The sequence below is a fragment of the Ovis aries genome, chromosome 2 (genome assembly GCF_016772045.2).
Source record: "Ovis aries strain OAR_USU_Benz2616 breed Rambouillet chromosome 2, ARS-UI_Ramb_v3.0, whole genome shotgun sequence".
NCBI lineage: Eukaryota > Metazoa > Chordata > Mammalia > Artiodactyla > Bovidae > Ovis > Ovis aries.
In genome coordinates, this window is record NC_056055.1 from 2,464,304 (window position 1) to 2,485,626 (window position 21,323).

At 40.4% G+C, this 21,323-nt stretch overlaps 1 long non-coding RNA gene across 5 annotated transcripts; it reads left to right on the plus strand.

The window, feature by feature from the left end:
• The first annotated feature begins 646 nt into the window (after positions 1-646).
• On the plus strand, positions 647-19,202 carry LOC105606523 (uncharacterized). 5 transcript variants are annotated; one of them, XR_009599101.1, is made up of 7 exons: positions 647-770; positions 1,289-1,481; positions 6,727-11,964; positions 13,119-13,262; positions 16,918-17,114; positions 18,348-18,548; positions 18,629-19,202. It is a non-coding gene; the product is annotated as an uncharacterized LOC105606523 (long non-coding RNA). The 5 variants fall into 5 exon arrangements; XR_009599102.1 differs by having other exon boundaries at positions 13,235-13,262; XR_009599103.1 differs by lacking the exon at positions 16,918-17,114 and adding an exon at positions 16,790-16,873 and having other exon boundaries at positions 6,727-13,262.
• Positions 19,203-21,323: the final 2,121 nt, after the last annotated feature.

Consider the following 21,323-nt stretch of genomic DNA (forward strand, 5'->3'; position numbering starts at 1 on the left):
GAAGTTTGTAAGTAGTGAGAGAAGCAAGACAGGGCAGGAGAGAAAATAAGCAAAAATGTGGTTTCAACCAAGATCTTGCTTCAACCTGATCCCATGAGAGGCTCTGTAGCATGAGTGGTACTACAAGGTTGTCCCACCTTGAGTCAAGGGAGTAGTCTGTTCTATCCCCAGAACTGGTCAATTTTAACTGTGGACCATTCCCAGGAAGAGGATATAACTTCTCAGGCATTTCTGGGCAAGCCGTCTCCAGTGGCTGAGGTGAGTTAGTAATACCTGGAGAAGTGAGCAATTAGAAAAGTTAAGCAACCAATATTCACAGCATCTGTAGCATGCGTGTACCAGGCCCAGAAAGGGGGATCTGACCAGGGCATCAACTGCATCTACTATATCAGGAAAGTGTTCAGGACCACAGCAGCCTCCAAATATTCTGTGTCTGTCTTTGAAACATTTTTCCTAGAGACTCCCATTTGGGTATCTTTTCTGTTTTAGTCATCAAAACAAGTTTCTCTGCTTTGAATTCCAAACTTATCTGTGGACATTAAAAGGTTATCATTTAAATTCTTAGGTTTCCTTCTCAGTGATCCCACTATCTGATATTAATAATTAACCTGAGGACTTATTTAACCAAATTCTTCAAACTGAGTTCACACACAGAAAGGGCAGTTTCAAGAAAGATTGTATCAACAGTTGAATCCTAACCCAGCCATGGACATTTTAAGCATAGTGTTTATTTTTTTCTGCTTGGGAAGAAGTTGGGAACAGGAGCAAATGTAAGTGAAGGATCCCTTTTTCATTTAGAATGTGTTTTGATTATAGTTTTATAGAGAGCAGAATTCAATCAATGCCACATGAAATTAACTTTCTAGTCCTGAGAAATCCAAGTGAATTTCTTTTCTCTATTGTCTAATGTTATTTCCCTGCTTTTTAATATGAATACTTTGTGAGCTAGTATAACTTGTATTCTAGTACTCTGTATATTCCCAGACTATTGGCCTGTGCCCTGAGGAAGAGTAATTTACTGACTGATGTTTGGTTAAAAATTCCAGACAGAAGCACGATCCTATTTTCACTTCTTATAGAGGACTCTATTAAGTGTTACCCTGGCTGCAACTGATTAAAATAATTTCCATCTGCCTGCTTTTCAGGACACTGTCCTGACTTTATCCTAGATAATAAAATTTTGAGAAGTAAAACACATATTGTTAAATGTAAGAAAATTTGCTAATTTGAGTTAAGTAAAAAACATTAAAAATTATGTTGTACTGAATAATTTTAACTGTTTCAGCAGATATGTTGTCTCAGCACCTAATGTATTCTATGTTGGAGCCTCTGAAAATGTGGTAATTCAAGTTCATGGATACACAAAATCATTTCCAGTAACCATTGCTGTTAAAAGTTATCCTGACAGAAGTTTTACATATTCTTCTGACCAAGTTAACTTATCTCCAGAAAATAAATTTCAAAGCTCTGCAAGCCTAACTGTATGTATTCTTCTTATAGTTTCTTTTTATATGCAAAATGTTTCTTTATAGAACCCATATGTAGATGGTGTACTGATCCTTTCTACATATGTGGATAAAGATGTGGATACATTACACTATAGAGTTCACTAGTTAGTGAGAGATAAGTGCCAAATGATTTTACTTGGAAGTAAGTGGGAAATGTTAAATAGAGACTCTGTTTCTGACTTGGGGGCAACGTAGAAAAATGTAAAAGTTTGAATGAAACAGATAAAGGTTATTAGGTGAAAAGATTTGGTGACATGAGTTGAAAACCAAATCAACCAACACATGTACTTGTTTTAAAATTACACAATAAATACTAAAAAGAGATAATTTAGATACTTAAATATTTAGATACTTATTTACTAGGAGGAAAACAAATGTTAATATATAGAGGCATAAAAATCGGTCTGACTTGATTTTAAAAATTCAGAGAAGTTAGCAGAGAACACTTTGAACATTTGCTTTCCTAAACTATATTTAACATTCTAATCCCATGGTATTCTAGAAAAATTAATTTTTTCCCTAACATATGTATCTATCACAGGCTTTTACTACTTTCTGTTTAGGCTTGAATCAAGCAAATTTTCTTCCAAACAAATTTGCTAATGATGCTCAAAAAAAAAAGTCAAAATTCTGTTTCTATAAAATATACTGATCATATGCAGTGTACTTGAAGAGGGCTGCTTACTAATTATATAATGACCAATGGACATGAAAATCATCATGGAAAGAAAGATTTTGATTTTCAATAGAAGTCTAGGTGTAACTAAATAAATATGAGATATTTTATTCACTTATACTACCGTGTGATAAGTGATTTAGTCCATTCTCTACCTGATATCTGAATCCTCCCATTCTTCCACTCACCCATTGCTGATTAACTTTTGAGCTTCTTAATGTTTCTTAATGACTTTTGGTTATCTTGTCTATTAAAAATTGAATTCTTTAGTGACTGTCATTTTTAATAGACATTTACCCTGGATCAACTTTTTAAAAGTGATTGTTTCAAACTAAATTTGATAAGAAACTAAAATATAGAGGTGTTTGTAGAACTACATTTACTGTTTAATTTTATAAAATTTCTATATGTTGCATGTAGATAACAACTCAACTCATTTTCATATATACCTAAAAGACATATGTTTTTATTATCTTAATATATTTATATAAGTCAGTTAATAACATGATTAATATAATCATGTTTCATAATTAATATAATAAATTATATCATCTTAATATCTCAGTTATATAATATTCATCCATTAATTTTTTAACAGATACAACCAAAAGACTTATCTGGAGGACCAAATGCAATTTCACATGTATATTTAGAAGCTTTATCTGCTTATTTTTCAAAAGCAGCAAAAATTCCACTACACTATGACAATGGATTTCTCATCATTCAGACAGATAAATCTATTTACGATTCAGATCAGTCAGGTATAATAAAAGAGAGTTATAATTTCTGGGGGGAAAGTGAGATGGCCTGATTAATGGTATTAGGGCAAGTGGTTTATTTTGTGGTGAAAAAATGGAGTTAATTTCCAAATTACACCCTACACAAAAGTAAAGATCTGACAAACTAAAGGTTAAATTATAAAACAAAGAATCAGCAAAAAATGAGTGTAATTTGGAGGTAGAAATACCTTTGTTAGAATGATGCCAAGACTCCTTTCAAAATAGTTTAAAAAAAAAACAATGATGTATTATAGAACTTAATACAGAGGCTGAATTTTGACTTTAAAAATCTAATTTTTAATTCTTAATATCATCTTCCTGTATAAAAATATTTCAATTTCATATTAACATTGAAAATTGTGAACTATATTGCAAAGTTCACCTAGCTATGTCTGCCTCCTTGTTTCCAGTTCAAAATGGTTTCAGTCTTCTTTTGGGAAATTTCGTCTACTAGTTATCTCCAGTGTGGGAAGGAAGGTTGATCTAATGGGGATGTACTGAATGCAGCTGCCCTTTATGAATGACCATTGAAGATGGTGTTGATTATATAAACATCATCTAATAAGATAAGATGGAGATCAGTTCAGTTCAATCACTCAGTTGTGTCTGACTCTTTGCTACCCTATGGACCACGGCATGACAGGCTTCCCTGTCCATCACCAACTCCGAGAGTTTACTCAATTCAAACTCATGTCCATCGAGTCAGTGATGCCATCTGACTATCTCATCCTCTGTTATCCCCTTCTCCTCCTGCCTTCAATCTTTCCCAGCATTAAGGTCTTTTCCAATGAGTCAGTTCTTCACATCAGGTGGCCAAAGTATTGGAGCTTCAGCTTCAGCATCAGTCCTTCCAATGAATATTCAGGACTGATTTCCTTTAGGATTGACTGGTTTGATCTCCTTGCAGTCCAAGGGAGTCTTCTCCAACACCATAGTTCAAAAGCATCAATTCTTCAGTGCTCAGCTTTCTATATGGTCCAACTCTCACATCCATACATGACTCCTGGAAAACCTATAGTTTTGACTAGACGGACCCAAGATGGAGATCACCGACATAATTTTAGCATCAGGTCCCTGCCAGTATACAATTAACCTGGCTTTAGACTGTCAGAAGTATTTCTTAGACACATGATCAGAAGTGTCTGTATCTAAGGAGAAGCTTCCATCCTTCTACGCACGTGTGTGCATGCTCAGTCGCTCGGCTGTGTCTGACTCTTTGCAACCTCGTGGACAGTAGCCTGCCAGGCTCCTCTTGTCCATGGAACTTTTCAAGCAAGAGTATTGGAGTGGGTTGCCATTTCCTCCTCCAGGGAACCTTCCGAACGAGAGATCAAACCCGAGTCTCCTGCATCTCCTGCTTTGGCAGGTAGATTCTTTACCATTTAAGCCACCTGGGAAGGCCCCCAAAATTTGTTTTCCTCCCTCTTCTTAGATTTTAGCATGGGATGGGGTTGGCCTTGTTCAAATTTGATGCCTCCAGTAACCTTCCCTGAACGTGCAGGCCTACTTTGTTGTTGCTAAGTCAGTAAGTTGTGTCCAACTCTTTTGCAACCACATACATATAGCCCAGCAGGCTTCTCTGTCCATGGGATTTCCCAGGAAAGGACACTGGAGTGGGTTACCATTTCATTCTCTAGGGGATCTTCCTGACCCAGGGACTGAACCCGTGTCTTCTGCATTGCAGGATTCTTTACCGCTGAGCCACTGGGGAAGGCCTCCATGTACTCCAGTGCTTAAACATGCAGATTTTGTGTTAGAGAATGCTTCACTAGGTTCTGTGAACACAACTCACTGCTTATGTTCCTTCTCCTCTACTCTACAGTTCATTCAGACACCGGTGAGCTGCAGTCTTTCTTATCTATCAGTGGTTAAAAATAAAAAAGGTTGTATAAAACTGCTTTTTAATAAATTTAATGATATTTTAAATGGAAAAAAGAGAAATATTTAAAGGAACCCCATCCAGGAAATTTTTGGTGAAAAGAATATTTTTTTCCACCTTACAGTTCATGTGCAACATCCTGGTTCATCTTTCCCTTTGAACTTGGATTTAATGTTTCTGACTTTCTTAACTTCACTTTCAATTTCAGGGCCCTCATATTGTAGGATTATTAATAATGTTGTCAGCTTATGAGTTGAACAGAGTTTCTAATAATGACAGTTTTTTTCTTACAGTAAAAGTTAGAGTTTATTCATTGGATGAAAACCTAAAACCATTGCAAAAAGAAGTTACCTTAACTATTATACTAAGTATGCCACTAATTTAAATAGAAATTTAACTATGGCATTTTCATTATATGAACAGCTTTCATCATTATAATACCAGTAAAATATGGCATTAAATTATCCATTATAGAATAGAAGCAAGTATATATTTAGCATCTATTGTGGGTACGATTGGTAATTTTACACTTCTGTTATCCTGGCTGACTTTTTTCTGTGTAAATTTAATGCTAGTTGAAATACGTTTTGATGGACCCGTTAAAGAACGCCCTTTGGTGGCGTTCTTTGTGCTCCTGCGTGAGTCATATTAGTTCGCATCCTCCTGCTGTCTGTGGAGCGCGGGCAGATGTGGCGAGGGCTGCCACAGTGTAATTGTGGCACCAGTGGGGAGTGCACGGTGTACGCCATGTCGTCATGACAACCTTATAGGATCAACAGGATCGTCTCCTGTTTATAGACGAAAAGACTGAGGCTTAGAGAAATTAAGTAGCCGCTCAGGTTACTCTCATAATTATTAGCTGAATCAGGCTTCAAATCCAGGTCCGTCTTTCTCCAGAGCTTCCACACTTAGCCCTTCTTGATTTATTTGGGGGATTATGGGATGTGTCCTTCATAAGCATTTGAGTTCAGAAGGGCAAATACGCACCCATAACACAGTAAGCCAAGCAGGGGATAATGAAGGGCCAATAGCAGATCAGCCCGAAGGAAAGGAGGTGCTGGAGATAATTATTCTATTACTCCGGAGGGAATTACGGAGGGATGAGAGCAGGTCCTGAGCTTGGTCTTTAAGACCAAGAGAGGCCTTTAAACCACAGAGGGGGTTTGATAGAGAGACGCTGGACCACGTTTTGGGTCCATGTTAGAGGCGCAGAGGTCTGGAGCCAGGAAGAAGCTAGGTGCAGAGTTGACCGTGGCAGTGAGTGGACTGGCGGCTGCCAGGCCTGGAAACTCCCGGGAGGATCAGGGCAGCTTCGGTGGGCCATTCTACACTGTGGGAGTTCTGGGAGGGGACAGCAGGTTCGGTGAACTCGTCACAGAGGTAGATGGCCCCATGGAACCCATCGTTCCCTTGTTAGAATTCCCCACAGAGAGAAGACGTTGAACAGGTCAGAGGCCATTGCTGTGGCATTGTCCCAGGGTGATCTTGAAGACAAAGGGAGCCCAGGAAGCCTTTTGGGCATGGCATGGCATCGTGTACACAGTGTCTGAAAATTATCCTGGAGGTCCTGTTCAAGAAGAAGCATGGTGGAGAAGAACCTCACTGGGAGTTTATTTAACATTCTAAATATCCACTGCACTTCTTTTGTCTGTTGAAAATGTGCCTTTCTGCCTTAGACATTAGTCTTTGTTAACAAACCTGACCAGTTGACAGCCATTGCCTCAAATCCACATAAACACTATATGGGCTTAATTTCAACAATGTTTCATAGAGCTTAGTGAATATTTCTATAAGAACTACCAATTACAGATTATGCTCAATGTGTGAACCTTTGTACTTAAAGATAGTTTTAAAAAATGAAACTTTTTTTCTTTTCATTCAAAGGATCCAGAAGGGTCAGAAGTTGCTGAGACAAGGAAAACAATTTTACCGGAATTATCAGTTTTCGTGACTTCAAGATTCCATCTAATCCTAAGTATTTTAAATGATTTGTTGGTACAGTTGTTTCTCTTAAAAGCAGTGAAGGTAACTGGGTTACTGAACAGTCTGATGGAACCATCAGCATGTGACTGAAGGAGGCAGATGTTCCTCGGTTAATCTTAACACGCCAGTGAATGTCCTTCCTACCTAATGGAAGGTGGCACCGGCTGGGACTCTTCCGCATCGAGATGGGGGATACTGATACAACAACTGCCAGCTGTAAGCACCATGCTAGTGTGTTTATTCAATTTAGTGAGCACCTTCCGCAGCAAAGTCCAGGTACTAGACACTGTGGCAGATTGATCATGCTCCTAACATGTTGAGCATGAAATGCAAAAGAGGAAAAACTGTGCAAATGGAAGATGTCTGCTAGCAGAGTTTAATATTACATAGATGCTTCGGAATTTTCTCTGACATTTATTCTTAGAACTTGGAAGACATCCTGAGGCGTGATTTGAGGCTTTTACATTGCGTAATGCCTTGAAAATGTAACACTTCAAAGCAGTGAGGGAAGGGACATTTATGGCTCTCCTGTTATGTGCGGAGCACTTTGCTAAATCCTGTATCATTCCTATTTCCAATATGAGGAAATTTAGGCTCAGAGAAATGTATAAGTTTGTTCAACCACACAGCCTTTGATGGTGGAGCTGAAATGGATACCCAGATTTCACCAATGACCAGATTCATCCTTACTCTTTCCTTCTGTAATATGCCGCTGCCGCTCAAAAACTGCCCTTAAATTGCAATATTTCCAAAGCTATATACTTATATTATTTTGACAAGTTTAACCTGACACTAAATGGTCCTAGAAATGATGTCTTGATTTTTTAATATACTATATAGTATATCTATTAATAGGATTAAACTTTAAAATTGCTTCATTAACTGTATAAACAATGCCACTAAGTGAAAAATATTTTCTAGCTCAATATGTATATATTGCATCCTAGAAAATGAGCTAATAATGTAAATTTCAGTATCTGTACAACTTCTCTTAAAATGAACTTCTTTGTTCATGATTTTAAGACATTTTTCAGATACGGTATATTAATTAGATGGAGCATAAATCTGAAACTGCTGTCAGAGTCATCTAAGTGTGGAGCGTGGCCAAGAACTTTGGAACCAGAATGACCAAGTTTAAATCCCAGCTCTACCACCTTTTAGCTGTGTGTTCCTGGGCAAGCTACTTTACCTCTCTGGGCCTCATTTTTCTGCTAATAAAGTGGAGATGATAATATAAGCTAGTCTCTAGTATTTTGGTGAGGATGCGATGTGTTAACATATGTAAAGCACATACCAGTGCCTATATGAATATTAGCTACAATCACTGGGTGAATTACAGATACATTATTTGATGATATCTAACATTTTAAATGTGTCACTTTCACAGGTATGGCTTATGGACAATTAAAGCTAAATACAAAGAGGACTTTACAACAATAGGAACTGCATATTTTGAGATTAAAAATCTTGGTAATCTCTCATAAATTACTGAGATTTCCAATGTATGTTTTTACTAAACCATTCTCAATAACTTTGTTGACCAAGAACTCATTAAGAAATAAAGGGCACAGAGGGGTGGGGACAGAGGTGACCTGGGGGTCAGGCCACAGTTCAGTCACGGACTCTCTGGACCCTATTTTCTTATCCTTCTGCAAAGGTCAAGTCCTATAAGAAGGTAGGATCAGATAATGTTCTTGCAAGATCCATGGTTCTTTGACTGTCTTCAGGATGACCTAGTCTGAGCTCCTCATCTAAAGATGAGTCCAGGTAAGAAGAATCAGACCCCGGAGAATCGGGGAGACTGATCTACGTTCTCACAGCCACTTTGTCCGGTTGAGAATGAGAATGCAGGATGCCCCCTCTGAATCCCAAGCCAGTGCCCCCTCCTGTCAGTCCTGAAAATTGATGATGTGTTCGGACAATTACAAAATACACTTATTTTGGAGCTATCTGTATTAATTTTACTAGCAGTTAACTTATATTCCCTTCTGTTCACCTCTCAGAGGCATTTACTGGAATGTTAACGTGTCTGTTCTTAAATAGCTTTGTTAAAGCTATTTAAACGATGATTTCTGCCCATCAGATTGAGGGAGGCAGAGAGGTGTTTATAATGAAGAAAGGGCTGCTGCTGCTGCTGCTAAGTTGCTTCAGTCGTGTCCGACTCTGTGCGACCCCATGGACAGCAGCCCACCAGGCTCCCCTGTCCCTGGGATTCTCCAGGCAAGAACACTGGAGTGGGTTGCCATTTCCTTCTCCAATGCATGAAAGTGAAAAGTGAAAGTGAAGTCGCTCAGTCGTGTCCGACTCTTCATGACCCCACGGACTGCAGCCTACCAGGCTCCTCCACCCATGGGGTTTTCCAGGCAAGAGTACTGGAGTGGGTTGCCATTGCCTTCTCTGGAAGAAAGGGCAAGCGTATGTAAAAATCTGAAACATTTAACATGCTAAAACCACAGCAACAGAATATGCTCTGAGCCAATTAAGCTCCACTTTGGAGCTGTTTAATAGCACTCCTGGACGCTGCTCGTAGTTTACCAAGCCCTTGCTCTGTTTTTCGACAGCATGCCGGAGGGCACTTTTCTCTGACACAGAAAGGGCAGCCGGTAGAGTGAGACACTCTCTCTTCCCTTGAACAGTCAGCCCCTCACCACCTGCCCTGCTCGAGCCAAGGCTCCTTTCTCTCCGAAGGGCAGGCTTCTCCCACTGGGTAATCAGCCTCCAGAGCAGTGCGTGATAAACAGGATTGTGAAACGCAGAGTAGCTTTCCGGACAGGCATAAGGAAAGCACACAGATCTGTAAGCAGTCAGAAGTGTTATTTCTGAATTACGGTATCAAAGAGTTAGAACGTCTAAAACTCCCCTTTGTTCGAATTCATTTTTGTGAGAAAGTCATTTTCTACAGTTAATAATTAGAAGATGTCTCTCCGATACGCGATTTATGCTCATACTTTGGACACTGAATGGAAGAGAATTGCTAAACGCAAGATGCAATTTAATGAATATCTGTTAGACACTATTAATATGTGAAAGGCTTTATGAAGACAAGCAAGATCAAGACATCCTTATGGAGCTCATAATTTGATAGTAACACACATGCTTTAGTAAGGACATGACTGCCGAGGCAGAGATGAGCTTGACCCCTTAGGGAAGGATGAAGAGGCCTCCCGGGGTACTGATGGCCCTCATGATGAGGAGGGAAGTATCTGTTGCTGCTGTTGCTCTAGCTCATTGTACTAAAGTTTTTTGTTTGAAATACAGTTACAAATATAGTTTAAACTGTGTAATTGTTTTGCTTAGGTTTACATTCAGTGAAACCACACTTCTTTATCCTAGTAGAACTAGAGAATTTCTTCATTAGCCATAAACCCTTTGAGGACTTCAAGATTACTATAAAAGCTAGGTAAGAAAATTATTATTTTCGGATTCAATTTAGCCTCTGAATGGCAAGCAGTTTCCATTCAAGAGTTAAAAAATGACTTATTGCTAGTGCTTGCCTGAGGTCCTGTGTTGAGAAAGACTCTGAGGTTCAATGTCAAAAATACTGTGGTTAATAATATCTGCCATAGCTGTGGGAAGTGGGTTCAAGGAAATTTGCCTGAAAGGCATCTGCTGATTCCAGTCTTACTGCTGTTTAACAAAAGCAAAGAATCCTAAAGATTGAAATATCACGGTGGCTGTTCAGGTGACTGTAACTGTTTAAGTATTAAAAATATGATATGAAAATATCCACTTATTTGTTAATATTAATTGATCATACAATTAAGAAAAGTATTTATGGAATTGATTGAACAGGCCCAGAAATCACACTTGGCAGACAAATTCATGGGAGCACTGGCTAGCCTGTTTAATATTTAAATAAGGAAAGTTAATGTTTTTCTTTGACTCAAAGGAAAAATACGAGGCTAAATTAAAAATAACAGCTCCAGTACACGTTAGGAAGATGATGTCGCCCCTTTTGCTAAAAGTATCACTTGGGAGACACACCCTGCTGTGGTGTGGAAGAAGTGTGGCCTCTCACAAATAGGAGACCTGGGTTCTAGTTCATGTCTCCACTAACTCGCCATGAAGTTAAATACTGTGGGAAGTTTGAGTAAGCTCTTTTTATACCTCTGGGATTCAATCTCCTCATTTGTCACAGAAATAAAAATACATCTATATCTCATTACAATAATTGCTTTACCAAAAAAGGGGGTAATTGTATTCTTTTAAAACTGGTATTCTTACAATAAGAATGTAACTGAAGCTAAAGTTTCTGCTTCTTTTGAGATAAGAGAAAATTTAAATGACAGCAGGAAAGAAATGATGCTTGAAGCAACACAGAAAACAAAGGTAAAGAAGAAATCAAGTTACCTTCATAGAAATGGAGAATTGGGGGTCAATTCATCACAGTGTAGAGATTTAAAATGAGCTTTCACCCCCAAGAGTTCACAGCACCAAACAGAACATAACAGAACAACTAATACTTGGGACTTTGGGAAGTTCTATTAATGAAAGCAGAAAGTTGCAGTGATGTTTGTCTTCCATTTTGAGGCTTGAGTTTGCAAAGACCTACTCCCAGAGGCAGTTTTCTCCCTTTATAGACATGGTATCCTGGACCTGAGATGAGCTTCCGTCAGATAGAGAATGCAAATTATAGTCTCCGTTTCTGAACAGGATGAGACATGGTTTTGAATCAGAGATTTTCAGCCCCACCCAGGGTCATTTCTCCATGACCAGAGGCTTCAAGCTTAAAAGAAATGACCTAAATATTAATCAGTTAAAAATATACGCCATAGATGTTGATGTATGGCAGAAACCAAAGCAGTGTTGTAAAGCAATTATCCTTCAGTTAAAGACAAAAATATGCATGCCATAGAATCAAGCTTACGCTTTGTATTACCACTAGCTGTAACTATGATGTCATTGTCAAGTGAAGATTTCGCAGGCTGATGAAAGCCAATTTGTTAATCCCTAGCAGTGAATTGTTCTCTAATACTGTACCTTCTACATTTTTGTCCTCCTTTCAAAAACAGTTGATTGATGGAGTTGCACAAATCATTTTTAACACAGCAGAAGCAATTGAAAACCTGTCATATAAAAGTCTAAAAGATTTAAATAACAAGTATCTTAGTATTTTTGTGGAAATCCAAGAAAGTACAGGTGCGTTCCAAACTGATCTATAAGTTCTTTTCTCACATTTCTTTCTTTTTTCCGAAGTTCAGATAGAAATCTGAAACTTATTATTGGTGCAATGTTGGGCAAATACAGTTACCAGATATGCTCTACCAAACTACTATCCATCAGCTCTGTGCAGGGGAAATGCTCATGAAAGACATCTTTCTGCAGTGATGACCCCCTTCTCCCACATGTAATGGATAGCCTTTTAAGTCATTGAAAAGAGCAGATAATGCTGGTACCAGACAATTTTGCTTGCAACAAACAAATGATATATTACAATTATTCGTATATGAAAGCATTCCTGAGTCATTTGAGTGTTTGCTTACATATTATTAAATTTTTAACACATATTTTCTACCACACTACCTGGTAAATTTTTTAATGTTGCCTTGGAAATTATAACCAACTATTCACAAGTGAGTGTCTGTTTTCACAGGATTATTGACATTCTGCTCCATTACTTGAAAAAAAAAAGGGAGGGAGGAGGGATGAACGATCTGATAAACAGTCTGGAGCAGGATGTGCTGTGTTTAGTCGCTCAGTCATGTTTGACTCTTTGCGACATCATGGACTGTAGCACACCAGGCTCCTTTGTTCATGGGGATTCTCTAGGCAAGAATACTGGAGAAGGTTGCAGTGCCCTCTTCCAGGGGATCTTCCCAACCCAGGGATCAAACCCAGGTCTCCTGAATTGCAGGCAGATTCTTTACCGGCTGAGCTACCAAGGGAAGCCCAAGAATACTGTAGTGGGTAGCCTATCCCTTCTCCAGAGGACCTTCCCAACGCAGGAGTTGGATTGGGGTCTCCTGCATTGCAGGTGGATTCTTTACCAGCTGAGCCACAAGGGAAGCCCCTGCAGCAGGATACTGTAGTTGAAACTGATGAATGAGCATCTCACCAACCTCATGCAAATTGCACTTTACTGGTTCATGGAATGGCCAGATTCTTTCAGGGTAACCATAGCAATAATCCGAATTTAGATTCACAATTGCACGTGAAATGACCAAGGGTTTGGCAAATGGCATGTCCTTATCCAAATTAAGAAATAGAAAATGAGAGAGTGGGCCCCTGTGCAGATTAATGGACTACATTGTGCTTGTCAAATTCTCAGATTGATCAACCTATTATTCCATTAGGTAGACTCTTTCAAGAAACCAAACTAACTGATGTCAAATATGTCCTCTCTCCTTACTCACTGGATCTGGTTGCTACTTCACTTTTCCTGAAACCTGGGATTCCATATTCCATAAAGGTTACTGCTGCTGCTGCTGCTGCTGCTGGTAAGTCACTTCAGTCATGTCCAACTCTGGGCGACCCTATAGACAGAAGCCCACCAGGCTCCCCAGTTCCTGGGATTCTCCAGGCAAGAACACTGGAGTGGGTTGCCATTTCCTTCTCCAATGCATGAAAGTGAAAAGCGAAAATGAAGTCGCTCAGTCGTGTCCGACTCTTCACGACCCCATGGACTGCAGCCCACCAGGCTCCTCTGTCCATGGGATTTTCCAGGCAAGAGTACTTCATAAAAGTTAGATGATTATAAAATCTATTATGTTGAACAGACCGTGGGGGTGTTCACTGCGGGGGTGAGGAATAGTACAAGCCAATCACCAAGTCTGTGATGAAAACCAGAAGTCTACACACGGTAATCATTTCACCCAATCCGTGGCATGACTGAGCGCGCAGGCGCGTGCGCACGCTCTCGCACGCACCCACGCACACAAACACACACACGCAGCATACATACAAGCATATAGCGCAGTGTTGTGTCCTTATTAAAAAAACAATAGCTATACATTGAATTGAATGTGATTCATATTATATATCCCTGGAGTGGTTAAAGTACCAACTTAAGAGACCCACATTTGACTGCTGAACTAAATTCTGCCAACGTTTTGCTTGGGGCTTAGTCGAGGTTTTCCTTTTGTAAAAGGTTCAACATTAACTACTGAAATGAATTTGGCCCAATAGGTCCAGGTGAGGGATGTGTTTGCCCATTTCATAGGAGGGATTAGAGTAACCTTGAAAGCAGGAACAGTGGATAAAACTCAGAAGAAGACAGATCTTGTTCCAAGAAAAAGTACAACAAATTATATTGATGGAGTAGCTTCGTTTGTGGTTAATATTCCCTCTGATGTGACAGCTCTGGAGTTTCACATGAGCCAAATTCTCATTTGTTGCATTTTCTAATAGCCCTTCAGTCTGTGTGGTAGCTAGAATACACGAAAGATGAGGGAAATTTTATATGTAAGTCTAGTGAATTTCTCTGAAACTTTTGACTTATGGGCACAAGAAATACAACTTAATGTACTGAGTATCACATGAAAGGTTATGAGTTTGTCAATTTTATATTTTAGAAATAATTTTTTTCTTCTTAGGCTAAATGGTGCTGTTCACATCTGGACAACTTAAGGTAAGAATTGCCGGCGGAATACAAGCACACACATAGTCTCTCGCCCGTTATTTCCAGGTATTATCGCTTCTCCTTCTCTCACAGTTCGCGTGCCAACGCTGCTAGAGAATAGCCTGCGTCCTCTTTCGGGGGCACTATGTGTAGCCCGGTGTTGCCCCTGTGACTTCACATTTCCTTGCTTTGTTTTGTCGTGGTTCTCTTCTTCATAGCCTCCATTTTGAAGCCAGAATCCCTAACCTGCCGTCTGAATGAGGGTGATCCTCAGGGTTCTATTTAGACTCTCCACTCTTCCTACATGACATTTATCTCTATGGTTCCCATAGCTTATACTGAAGACTCATCCTAAACACTCAAGATTCTTATAGAACTGCCTCTTCATATCTTTTTCTTGCTGTTCTGAAGAAGCATAAACATCGCTTTGTCCAAAATTGAATACTGCCTGCCAGCCTCAAGCCTGGGCCTCCTCCTCCTGCCTTTTAGTGAATGACCCCACAGCCAGCTGGTTCCTCACCCTCCTCCCAGCCACTGTCCTCACTGTGCAAGGGAATGGGGTGATTTCTCTGACACAAATGTCATCTCAACTGACCCCTTGATCCCCTCTCCAAACTAATTAGTCATCATTCTTTCTATCACCCTTCAAACCCCAGCTACGCTGGACAATTTGCAGGTCCTGAATGTTCTGCTGCCTCTTGCCACAAGGCCTTTTAACCCACCTTAGACTCTCCTTCCCAGTTCTTTGATTCTCTAACTCCTACATATTTGGGGGTCAGCTATTAAATCATATCCTCCAAGGAGCCTTCTGTAACTACCTCTGCTGATCAAGGGATGTATTCTTACTCCATGAAAGTCTCGTGGATTTCAAGTTTCTTTCTTTTTTTTTTTTTTTTAATTTTAAAATCTTTAATTCTTACATGCGTTCCCAAACATGAACCCCCCTCCCACCTCCCTCCCCATAACATCTCTGTGGGTCATCCCCATGCACCAGCCCCAAGCATGCTGTATCCTGCGTCAGACATAGACTGGCGATTCAATTCTTACATGATAGGATTTCAAGTTTCTTGAGGGCAAGAGCTGTGTCTGTCTTGTTCATCTTTGTGTCCCCAGAAACTAGCATATTTCCTGACATACATTAGGGAACATAAAATATTGACTGGCTAAATGCATACATATTTCTCTTTCCAAACCTACGCAAGAGCCAAGTGTCAGTCTCCCTTTATGCTAATAGCATGAAGTATGTTTTCTTTGTTCTTTTGTTCATTAGTTGTCATTCACCTTCACTAGCAAATAATATCAAAATTTTCAGCTTCAAGAAAAACACAGATGGTTCCAGCCTCCTGTTCAAGAGATGGGACAGCGTAACTCTCGTGTTTATGAGTTCCCTACTACCCTGTAGGGGCTCTTCCCTGGTGGCTCAGATGGTCAAAGCCTCTGCCTGCAATGCGGGAGACCCGGGTTCTTCCCTGGGTCAGGAAGATCCCCTGGAGAAGGAAATGGCACCCCACTCCAGTACTCTTGCCTGGAAAATCCCATGGACGGAGGAGCCTGGTAGGCTACAGTCCATGGGGTCGCGAAGGGTCGGACACGACTGAGCGCCTTCTCTATGTTCACCCACTACTACCCTGTACTTTGCCGTCGTGAACAGATGTTTACTCTCCTAGATTCTTCTCCCTGCCCCTTTCCTGAGAAGCAGTGAGATTATTCACCACTGTTTTCATTCACAACCAACGTTTCTATTAACTTTTAGGAACAATTGCCACATTCCTACCCACATTTTCCCACTCCTCAAATTCTTAATTCCTACTAGCCTATGGCAGAAGGAAAGGAGTCAGTAAGTTGGTACGTCATTTAAGAAAGGAGGTCAACCCTAGGTCTAGGATCTTTTCTCTCTCTCTTTTTAAAAATTGTTTGTTTAATTTATTTATTTTGGCCGTGTCGGGTCTTAGTTGCAGCACGTGGAATCTTCCTTGCGTCACGCGAATCTTTCGCTGGGGAGATGGACTTTCTGCTTGTGGTGTGTGGGCGGTGTGGGCTCCAGAGCATGTAGGCTTCAGTGGCTGGGGCACCTAGGCTCTCTAGCTGTGGCACACAGACTCTGGAGCATGCGGGCTCAGTAGTTGCATGCTCCACTGCATGTAGGATCTTAGTTCCCCGTCAGGGATCAAATCGGCATCCCCTGCATTGCAAAGCAGATTTCTTAACCACTGGGCCATCAGGGAGGTCCCTGGGATCTTTCCTCTATTTCACTTCACTGAACTCTTCCATAATTAGGCTAGACATTCACATATAACTTTATTATTTTTTAAAATCAGTAGCCTTTCTGTAGTTACTTGATAACATAGCTTATCACGATTAAGGCAATGGCATGCTAATTTACCTTTTCGTAAAATGTTTTCACAGAACCACACCTGGCGCTAAGTGAAGGCTAGCAAAGTGCTCTTACTGCCAGCACCACACTACCACCACCATCAGCAGCAATGCAAAGTAAAGTATCAGGTTTTACAAGTTTTTGACACTGTCTTCTTTAGGTTAGAACTGATGACCCAGACCTTTCAGAAGAATATCAGGCCAGCCATGACTATCAAGCAGTAGCCTACTCATCACGCAGCCAGAGTTTCCCTTTGCTTAGCTGGACAGTTACAAGAGTTTGCTTGTGGGAGAACATCTGAGCATAACGGTTACCCCTAAAAGTCCATGTGCTGGCAAGATTACACACAATTACGTGGTAAGTTCAATATCTTACTCGCATCTAGTCCCCTACTTGCAACGCTTTCTTTACTTATGGAAATAATTCTTTAAATGGTTCCTTACCCGACACACAGCACTTGCTGCTGTTGTTGTTTAGTTGCTCAGTCGTGTCCGACTCTTTGTGACCCCATGGACTGTAGCCCTCCAGGCTCCTCTCTCCATGGGGTTTCCCAGGCAAGAATACTGGAGTGGATAGCTATTTCCTTCTCCAGGGGATCTTCGCGACCCAGGGATTGAACCCTCCCCCACCCCCCACCCCCCGCATTGTCAGGTGGAGTCTTTACTGCTGAGCCACCAGGGAAGCCCCAGCACGGGGCAGTATCCAGTGGATGTTTAGCAAATGAATGGATGAGCTTACGTCACGCTTTGTAGTCCATAGAACACGTTCACAAACATCTTCTCCACAGAGTCTCATGACACTTTTTTGATCTCAGCAGACAGTGAAACAGCCTGGAGAGGCTGAGTGACCTGCCATATTCACAGGTAATTAGTAGGTTTAGGATTTCCTTCAAGATCTTCTGACTCCTAGACAGATCTTCTTTCCAGGGCACAGTGCCCAGGGTTTGATCAGAGCCTGCGTTCAGTCCCCAGACTAGTCTGTGACCTCGGCAATGTTTTATGGCCAAGCAGAGCATTACCGAGCGTTGGACTGCTAAGCCTTGCCAACGTTCCTCAAGAACATACCATGTTTACAAAGAGAAGAGTTTAAGTCCTATGCTCAAGGGCAGATACAGTGATTCCAAGCATTTTTCATAGTTTTTCAAAATATACACTAGCAAGGATGGCAACATGATATACTGGAAAAGGCGTGAGCTTTGAGTCAACAAGATCAAGGTTCCTGCCTCGATAAATCCACGTTTAGAAGCGAACCTTTGAATACAAACAGTTCCAAACTATCTTTCTTTCAGTAACTGATAACATCTTGTTTACTAAGCCGTTTGTTGGAATAAGCAATAACCTTATTGATTCTGAGAGAGGTACCTTTTAAACTATTGGGACAGCTTACATCTATGACCTTCAATTTCTGTAACTACTAAGTGGGGTTAATAAAGCCACAATATACAGTTGTGATTGAATGTGTTCAAGTACATGTACCTAATGTATAGAAGATGCTTGATGAACATCAGTTCTCCTCAGTTTTATCACCTTTCTAGTTCCCAGCGCAACATTGGACCCACTCTGATGCACGTTTGTCGCTGTGTATTTTTAGATTTTCTCTGAGGGCAGAGTTGTACGCTTCAGCACAGAGAGGAAACTCACAGGTTCATCTTAGCAACTTCTAAGCCTTTCCGTGACTCCGCACATGGTTCCTGCTGCCTGTGCGCTGGCCTACTATCTCGCCACGGGAAAGCAGCAGCAGCAGGGGCGTCTGAGCCACAATGCTGAAGAAAAGTGAGGCAGCCAGCCCCAGGTGAGCCGCAGATGCCCTCCCCCGCCGGAGTTCCTCTTGAATAACCGTTTAATCTCACACGAAGATGCTTTCTTTTCCAGTTAATTTCAGATCTGCTGCTGCTGCTGCCAAGTCGCTTCAGTCGTGTCCAACCCTGTGCGACCCCACAGATGGCAGCCCATCAGGCTCCCCCGCCCCTGGGATTCTCCAGGCAAGAACACTGGAGTGGGTTGCCATTTCCTTCTCCAATGCATGAAAGTGAAAAATGAAAGGGAATTCACTCATTCGTGCCGACTCTTCGCGACCCCAGGGACTGTAGCCCACCAGGCTCCTTCACCCATGGGATTTTCCAGACAGGAGTACTAGAGTGGAGTGCCATTGCTTTCTCTGAATTTCAGATCTATCTGTCTCCAAATAAAGATATATATTCTCCAGATGAAGCTATATCTGTTATTATGGAAACTCGGAGAGAATCATGGGTAACATCGTCATCAGTGAGAAGTGGTTTATGGCTTCCAGGAAAGAAGCAAAAAATCATATGGAAAGAGTTAAGTAGGGTAAATGCTGTGATAACTGATGCTTGGCGTGACTTGGGGCCAAATGGCCATTATGGCTGTCTCATAGTTCTATGGGTTAATCATGGGAGAAGAATAAAATAAGATGTGATTACTTCAATGTCTGTCTCTTAAGCTAAATTTAAGCGTAATAACACCAACAACTGACATTTACTGAACATTTACTATATGCTGAATATCATTATAAGACCTTTAAACCTATTATCATATCGAATATTCACAACAATCCTGTGAGAGACATATCAATAATAAAAATATTTAAAATACATTAAGGTCTTACTAGTGGAGTTCTTATGTTACTGATAATGGAAAACTAAGAGACATTAGGTTACTTAGGGCCAGAATAGAATCTCTGCACAGAGTAGAATCAAACAAACTTGGTTGGTTAGAGTTAACCCCTTTAGTTATCCTTTGGGGTATACAAAGGGTAACTGTCCAGTTAAATTACTCGCTGATTATTTTGTATCAGATGAACACATATTTGGGAATAGCCTCAATGAAATGCTAAAGGGCAGTTTTCTCTGGGAATAAATTAAAACATAATTCAATCTGCATTCAGCAACAAACTTTCAAGTGCAACCAATGGTAAACTTTCTTTCAGTGACTGATGACACCATCATATTTATTAAGCCATTCGTTGGAATAAGCAATAACCTTACTGACTTTTGAGAGAGGGTACCTTTTAAGCTAATGCATAAAATTAGTTTCTTGCTCACTCCACGGAACTTATATGACTGAAAATACTAGTGTTCTGGTGAGGTGAGTGTAATAATTTATTGGAAAAGTAATAAAGAGGGGAGCAGAAAATAGGGGCGTGATTTGGGAAACTATATGGTTACCCATGAGAGCTGCAGCCATGAATCTCTCTTTGCTCACCTGCCCTTTCCCCCTCCTATCCCCTAACAACCCACAATAACTTCTTTTGGGTGCCACAAGTCATGGTCACAAATTTTGATGAGGAGTCAACCCTTCTCAACAAAAATAATTCATTGAGTATCCGTATCCCCTTTGTGTTTTGCACTATCCGGAGTGGAACAATAAAATAGAGGGTGTCATCTGGTTCAGAATGTAGAAACTAGAGCTAGCAAGGACCACGAGGGGTCGTCAGTATTTACTTATTCGTTCGTTCAACTGCTCGAGGGATATCTTATTAGTTAATGCACTGCATAAAGCTCCAAGAAAGGAGAGTGTAAACTGTTTTCTAGGAACTTCCCTATCAATGTTCTTTGCCTAAAGGCTTAGCTGTTGAACAGCACGTATCTGTAGACACACGAGGTGAAAACTAGGGAAATCAAGAAAGGCTGGGAAAACTGGAGAATTAGATTTTAATATTCAGTCAGTGAATGACTTGAACAGTATCCGTAAGTCAACTGTTTCCTGCAATAGCCACTGAATATTGTTTTTGAGGGAGTGACTTTCTTTCTGAACAGATACTTCAATCTTTAGATAAAGATGCCCAGGCTGTGGAACAGGTGGTGGCAGGAATAACGCTGAAGTGTTCTGCTTAGCAGGACTCACTGTCCTCACCAGTGAGATGCAGATGGCTCCCAACAAGATGGTAAGTAATTGCTTTCAACCAATTCACAGGAACATGCTTTTTATAAAAATACACTACCTTTTCTGGACCCACATTGATTCTCCCTCTAAATCCTCACTACTCCCACAGCAGATTTTTAAAATTAAGTTAAACTTTTAAAATTTTATTGTGGTAAGAACATTTAGCATTAACTTTTCCCTAATAACAAATTAAGTGTACAAAGCATTATTTATTCTTTTTAATTTATTTTTTTATTGAAGGATAATTGCTTTATAGAATTTTGTTGTTTTCTATCAAACCTCAACATGAATCAGCCATAGGTATACATATATTCCCTCCCTTTTTGAACCTGTCTCCCATCTCCCGCCCCATCCCACCCCTCTGGATTGATATAGAGCCCCTGTTTGAGCTTCCTAAGCCATACAGAAATTTCCCATTGGCTATCTATTTTGCATAAGGTAATGTAAGTTTCCATGTTACTCTTGCCATATATCTCACCCTCTCCTCCCCTCTCCCCATGTCGATAAGTCTGTTCTCGATGTCTGTTTCTCCATTACTGCCCTGTGAATAATTCTTCAGTACCATTTTCCTAGATTCTGAACATATGTATTAGAATATGATATTTATCTTTCTCTTTTTGACTCACTTCACTCTGTATAATAGGTTCTAGGTTCATCCACCTCA